General features: G+C 33.5%; 1 pseudogene; it reads right to left on the bottom strand.

The window, feature by feature from the left end:
* Positions 1 to 5,472: 5,472 nt before the first annotated feature.
* Positions 5,473 to 7,411, bottom strand: LOC140046589 (uncharacterized; annotated as a pseudogene).
* Between the last annotated feature and the right edge of the window lie 476 nt (positions 7,412 to 7,887).

Below are 7,887 nucleotides of genomic sequence, written 5' to 3'. Positions count from 1 at the left end.
GTGGCATCGATGTATAAAAGCGGTCACAGTACAATCTGTAGTTGAGGTTGTAAAGGTCCGGAGTGATGAGGTTGATAATCACTCTTTACGTCCAAGATCGCGATGGTCTGGATTTCCAAATTGTCGCGTATAAACAGCGAAGTTGTATACATAATCCGAGATTGAATCCGCGAGTGTCCACATTTTAAATCCTTAATTGGCTTCGATGGATCATACTGCTTCCCGCTAGAAGATAAATCAAAATTGTGAGTACAGTATTACATATTTATTTTTTTACTAATATAATCAATCAAAAAATGTTTTGATATTATATAATTGTGCATATAAATAATATTGATAAATAAAGTGAAAAAAATAAATTACCTATGCCGTCCTTGAAATGTTACCATAGCTTCATCACCATCATAATACTCGTGCAGATTATACTGTACTTGAAATTGCGTGGTAACATGTTGAATCACAGGGCAGATCTTGAATAGACGGTCTTGAGCTGGATCATCTGGAGCTTCGTTGTTGTTATTGAAGTGCATGTTCCATAGAATCCAGAAGAACCGGTCACGAGGCATGATGTTTGCCAAGGAAGCATCATGAAAGAACAGAAGTGTCGGCCAGATGTGCTCAAGCACCGTCAGTCCCTTGATGGAAATCATCACCACCATACCAAAAAAAGGCTTGAAGCTCCCTGGCTGTCAGCTCCATAAATTGGGTTCCTGGCTTCCTCTGCTTAAAGTAAAGATTGGTTTGTTCCACTATTATCTGCCAGAGAATTTGGTTAAAAAAGGGAAAAAAAATTGATTGGTGTCGACATGACCCCATACCTCCTGAATACCCGGATATGGGGCCCCAAAAAGGTCGAATAGGGAAGCCAGATGGCTCGTCCATACGATGCCATCCATCAAGCTCCTTCTGATGTCTCTGGCGCTCCAGAGCCGCTCTCCCACCACGTCTTCTCGGGCACGAGCTCCTCTCCCTCTATCCCCATCTCCCCTTCCTACTCCAGCCCCACCTAGACCCGGGTCTACTCCCCTCTACCTACATGGCCTCTTCTATGTACAACACCATCCCCCGCATTGCTTATTAACCTCATAATACTGATGTTATAATTGCCTAAGTTTGGCTCATACTACGCTTAAATGATTCTGATTCTTCTAATGATTTTTCACTTTCCCATTTCTTTAAAACATTTTGCATAGATTTAGCAAAAGAATCATTGCACAGTGAAATTTGGTCAGTTCCTTGTTTTTCTTTGATTGTCTAAGTTGAGCATTGACGACTTTGTTTACTACACATCTATCTGTCATAGTGTTAGCTACGTTGTTTATCACACTGTTTTTACCATCAGGGGTGGATTGCAATAAGCGTCTTAACCGCGGTCTTAGACTTAAGCCTAGGCTTTATACCGCCCTCAATGGAGGTCTTAGAATAAAGCCTCTTGCAATATAAAGTCTAAGCCTACGAGAGGACGTTTCGTGGTCTTAGATTCTAAGCCTCCTCTTAGCAGGCTTAGAATTCGTCGCGACGACAAAAAAAAATCGCGAACTTTATCGCGGTGCAAGGCTATCGAGAGAGAATAGGTCGTATTTTTCGCGATAGATTGCATCCGCTTGATAAATATGATGACAACGAATTATATAGAAAATTTTGGTTCAACCGGCAAACTATAATGACGCTTAGCGATAATCTAGCAATTGATTTGAATGTAACAAATAGGAATAATGCAGTGCCACCGGTTCTCCAAGTGTGCACAGCACTTAGATTTTATGCAAGTGGGTCAATGCATAACATTTCTGGCGATCTTTCTGGTAAGTATTAATATTACGGTAATAATTAGCACAACTACAATAATAATATTGTTTAGTTTTTAGTGATAATAAGAAGGTATAAAATTAGTAAATACTTATTATAATTATTTATACCTAGGCTTAGACTATGACTATCGCGCCGGCGCTAGTTTACTCTCGCACCTTTACCCGTTTAAAAACATTCACCCGCTGCACGGCGGCGGTATGGTGAGTGAGCGGAGTCAACAAAAAAAAACTGCCGATTTCAAATGTACGTACCGCAGGACTATAAATACATTGTCGTTTTCAGAAACGAATAAATAGACACGATAATTAATGTAGTCAACTAAAATTAGCACACTGGGAATTAGGCCTACTTCCGAAGGAGAAACTTGTCTTAAAATGAGTCCAAAAAACTAAAAATGTCCCTGTTATAGTCGATTGAAATAGTAAAGTACATGTAACAATACACCACTACGACGTTTATATTTTTTATAATTACTACTTAATACAATAAACAGTAACCACATTCACAGTAAGAAAATTTCGATTCAAATGGCGACCAAAAATGGTTATGTATGGTATTTACAATAAAGTTCCATTCATCGCAAATCAATACATTTGTATAAACGTATATTAAATCTATCAAAATAGTATTTTTTAAAGAAAATCGGCCTGTCTTCAACATTATGATACTGTACTCGAGCTGTTCAACCGGTTTTCAGCTATTAAAAACAATTATCGTAGGAGGAGATAGGAAAATGCGAAGTATCCTCGTATTATTGTGTGCAGGTATTTTTTAAGAGGACTCCATTAGACAGTGTATACTACGGTTGGAAAACACCCCTATTTGGGGCAAATCGTTGAACCTAAATTCGTTTTAATTGTCAATAACTAATTATCTAACTAAATTTAATTAGTAAACAGAGTTACATCAGGTGGTTAAAATCAGTACCGAGATTCTAACCAACTTTATATACCATCGAGTAAACATTCTAGAAATAACGCGCGGTTTACCGAATTTTGCCCTTACGTAAATTTATATATAGATATATAATATATTAAAGATTTTAAAAATATTTGGTGTTTTTGTAAAGACAAATAGAAATTTAATGAATTATTCATTAAATACAGTATATATTTAAATTGTATATAAATTGTAATTTATATAATATATTATATATTATATATAAATTACAATATTAACGATTTTTAAATTATTTGTAAACACCAATTGAAATGAATTATTCTTCAAAAATTGTAACTTGGGACTGCAATACAGCTAGCTCTAATTTTTTGGCCTCTTCATTTAGTTTAATTTTCTCCAATTCAATTTTCTCCACTTTCTTCTGAGCTAATACCGTCTGCCACTTTAAAAAAGATTGGTATGTGTCATCATCATCACCATGTTTCGTTCTTCTCCTCTTCGGCTCTGCTGGTTCTTGAGATGTCGAGGGAATATTGGTAGGAAGCTCTAATGATGATGATGGTCCTTAAAATAAATGAAACTCATTTATTATCGTCATTTGCTATTGTATAAAAAATATTTAAAATTAATATTATTATTGTTTACAACTATGTTAACAATGTTTGCAATACATAGGCCTTGATTTTACAATTTGAATTAGTCACCTGTGTGACCAAATTCATAACATATAGGCCTAGGACCTCTAGGCTTATGAATATGCCTAAGCCTAGCCCTATTAAAAAAAAAATACACACCTGCTGCTGATGATAGTGCTGACCGACTCCCAATTGAACTTTCAACTCCACTGGATAAACCAGCAAACAAACTGGAGTCTTCCCCACCGTAGACATTGATTACCATCTCACTACATTTTGACATAACAAATTGTGGACCCCCTCCAGTAGGAGGATTTTTTGGACGATTCAAGTCTTTTTTGGCATCTGCCAATAAATTTTTCCATTTTTAAAAAATCTCGTCGACGGTTCGATTGATCTCTCCATTTACGGCCTTTACGCTATTTAAAACTTCTTTCCATGACTCAGCCTTTGAATGCAACGAAACTCTCGACGAAAATTTGGAGTTCAAAATGTCTTTTTTGAATGAGAAAGCTTCTATAAGGCTTATTTTTTTCAGTTTCGGTGAATGTCGGCCTACGTTTGCTGTCCATCGTCGCGTTATTACTATACTACAGCAGCTAGCCCTAGTAAAAACTACCGAGTTGTTCGTCGTCGTTTGTCAGTAGTCAGACGATAAAACGAAGGGAAAATCCCAGCGCGATACCGTAACATAAAATAGTACAATCAATAGTCTTTTTATTTTTTTAAAGCTTAATAATATATAATGCGGATCTTCCACAATGCTTTATTCATCGAATTAACCAAATAGTGATATAAATAAAATAAAAAATTTAAGCATCGACGATCACTAGGCCTACTCTACTAAATACTGACCGGCTAGCCTAGCTAGTTAAGCTATTTAATTTGGCCTGGCTTCAGTTTAGGCCTCTTTATTACTGTAGTTAGTACTACAGTGTGAAAACGAATCGATTTGCTAAATCCTTTATTCCCTCCGGTATCATCCAGTACAACAGGAAGTGAAGAAGATAATTTTATCTTGTAATTTTTTAGATGTTTTTATATGAATGGTTTTATGCTATATTTGTTTTTATTGTGTTTTCTTTGTTATTATGACGAGCAATGAATTTCCTTGTTGAGGATCAATAAAAGTTATCTTATCTTATCTTATCTTACTACTTAAAAAGAAGTTCAGTTGTTTTGATTTAAAATGATAGAATTAGTATTTCAGTGATTAAAAAAAAATATTCAATTCTTACTGTACTCCTAGGTAGTTATTAATTATAAATAATATTTAAATAATAACAATAATTATTTATTATAAAATTGAATACGTATTTAAGCAGAATTGCTTATATTTTAATTAAATAATGAAATATTCTGCATCCTAATATTTTTTTACGCAAACAAATACTGTATAAATTAAAATTGTTAAACTTAAATATAAAGGCCCCATGGAAACACTTATTACTAAAATTCTTCAGCATGAATCTAAAACAAAATTACAATACCAATCAATTCAATTTCAATTCAACTTTATTTCAGACAGAACTGTCCATATGGAACAATATATTACAAAATTACAAATTCAAAAAAAAAAGGAGAAAAGGATTGGATTTTTTAAAAAGTTTCATACAATGTAATTATTGCTAAAGTTATTTATCAATATTAAATAAACATCAACACAACGACTAGGCCTACTATCTAATAATAATTTATAAGGGAGGTATACTGTAGTAGGCCCTAATTAATTAGTGTAGGCCTAACCTTTCATTCAAGATTAAATTACACTTATTTATTATGCATGTGTAGCCGGCAAATGTACTAACTGGCCTGTAGAGTATATAGACCTATAATAAAATAGACTCGACAATTAATAATATTTCACATTATATTATATAGTTACATGAATAATCTCATTTTCACTACTCTTTTAGTCACATGAATAATCTCATTTTCACTACTTTTTTAGTCACATGATTAATCTCATTTTCACTACTCTTTTAGTCACATGAATAATCTCATTTTCACTACTCTTTTAGTCACATGAATAATCGCATTTTCACTACTCTTTTTGTCACATGATTAATCTCATTTTCACTACTCTTTTAGTCACATGAAATCTCATTTTCAGAATCCTTATTTTTGGTTATTTTTTAAGGAAGCTCATTGGATCATTTTTTCTTATTTGATTGCCGATGAAATCCTGAATGTTCCGCCATGACAGTGATGATCCTAGGTAAGATGCAACAGCCTGTTTTTCCTGTTTTGTCCAGACTTTCTTCAACCGAAATATCTTTTTTTCTTTGCATCCATCATTATTTTTAACTAAAAAAATGGTGTAGCAACAAAAAAAATGAAAGGAAAACATTCAATCTGACATATTGTATCTACTACACCTTAAGGAAACTTTAAAATGGATTTTGATGTTAATTAGTACTTGATTAGTTTTGTGTATAAATTATTGTATTATGGTTGATGGTTAATGTACATCAACTAAACAATAACATGTTATTCTTTTAACAAGCAAATGTTTTACAGTTTAATAATGTATTATTTTTTTAACTGTCAATAAAATTAATTTGCAAACTAATAAAACAAAAAAGTTATTAAAACTAAAGAGAGTGTCAGAAATATGATAACAACAATCACTTGATGTAGGAATAAAATATAAAAAATTGCTTTCATTAAATCCATATGCCATAAAGTTTAATTGAATGGAGCTTTACATTTTACTGCCTCTAATTACTTAACCCTTACACAATAATCTTCAGAATATGAATCTTCAGCACCGTTAAAATATATGAAAAATCAGATAGCAAATATAACACACTACATTATGAAAGTATATTATATTATTGCAGTCCTATTGATATCCAATTATTTCTTGTTGCATGGAGAAGCACTGCACAATAATTACTGGAATAGACCTCCTTAATATTAATGGAATATGAGTTAAGCTGAACAATGGCTAATGCTTTTATTTGAAAACATTTGTATTGTTTTTTACAAACCATTTTTTTAGATTAAGGAAATAGATTAATTCAGAATATATATGAAGATATAGATATATTATATGCCAACTTGACTGTTGCCAAAGTTAATCTTATTTTACAGTTCAATATCATGTGTTTTCTATTCAGTCTCTTAACATTGTTGTAATGTCATTTGATATTCTGTGACTGTATGATATTCACCAGCAAGTATATAATCAGAAAATATGACATTCCTCACTCATACAGAAAGTATGTATACTGATAATACTGTATATAAATGCATTATGTTTTGGTATTCTACTGTGTTTGATGTAGATTTTTAAACTTTTTACATTGTCTTTTTTTTACTGCCTGTAGCAGACATTGGATTTGGTAATTATATAGCAATGTTTTTTTGTTAATGTCTATCTATGTTAAAAACACATTTTGCGTTGTAAATATTGTATCTGCTGTAATAACCAAATCAACATACCTTCATTAGGATCCACTTCTATATCTTCAAAACCTTTACCTGCTAGATCCTTTGGGTCCCCATTTTCCATTTTCAAGAGTAGTTTAGAAACTTTGGCTAGCTGCAATGTTGAATTAGGAAGCCTGTATGTCTATGTGTGCGAATATCATGGCCCAAGAAATTAGCCTGAATATCCAATTCATTTTCCTTTAAATTCATGATCTGTGATACTGTAGCAATCTGTTTTCTTAAGCGCGTTGCTCGAAGATACTCAGGATGCTGAGCTCCACACTGAGTAGATATTTCACGAATAGCATCACAAGCTCTTAAGTGGCCGTCACCAGAGAGAGCAAAAACATAGTTGTTGCTATCAGCAATACCAGCTGCAAGACGTTTTGATGTTAGGAAATCCATAGCATTCTTCATTTAGGATGTCAGTAATACAGGAACAGTTCTAGACCGCTTTCCAATTATCTCAACTCTCCACAGTACTCTACACAATGCCTTTTCCCATTCAGTCAATGCCCCATCAAGTATACTGTCTTCACCACTTGCACATTTCATGAGATTGGAGAGTGTCATCTTTGAGACCTCACCTGGTCGTTTACGATTGAACACTACAACTTGAGTGAGCAATGCTTCAGCGAACAATTTCCATTTTCTTTTTATATTGTCGCCTTTTGCTTTTTGTAGGTTATTTTGCCTGACTTTAATTTCCTCCTTCAAATGCTTGGAAAGTTTTACAACATCATCTGTTAGGGGGAGGAGCTTGGGGTTGTTTCGTCTACCTTCATGGCGACTTCAAAGTGCGTGATGACTAACTTTGTCCGCCCAGTGTAACGAATATAGGGATAAGAGTGATGTGCATTTTTTTTCTAAAACTTCATCGCTTGACATCAGTGCCTCTCCTCTTAGAATTTCAGTACAATCTTTGATGCTATGCCCTATTTTAATGGCAAGACTTGGAGTATTATACAAATTTGTTTGTTCATTAAAACCTGCTGCACGCTTAGTTGCTTGTGTGATATAAGTAAATTTTGATGGGCAAATTATGTCATTTAACATAGCATTTTTTTCATCAGTCAATAATCTGTATTCAAGAACCATTCTGCTAATC

The sequence above is a fragment of the Antedon mediterranea genome, chromosome 4 (genome assembly GCF_964355755.1).
Source record: "Antedon mediterranea chromosome 4, ecAntMedi1.1, whole genome shotgun sequence".
NCBI classification, from domain to species: domain Eukaryota; kingdom Metazoa; phylum Echinodermata; class Crinoidea; order Comatulida; family Antedonidae; genus Antedon; species Antedon mediterranea.
The sequence above is the reverse complement of the archived record's forward strand: the minus strand, read 5'-3'. Positions and strand labels throughout refer to the sequence as shown.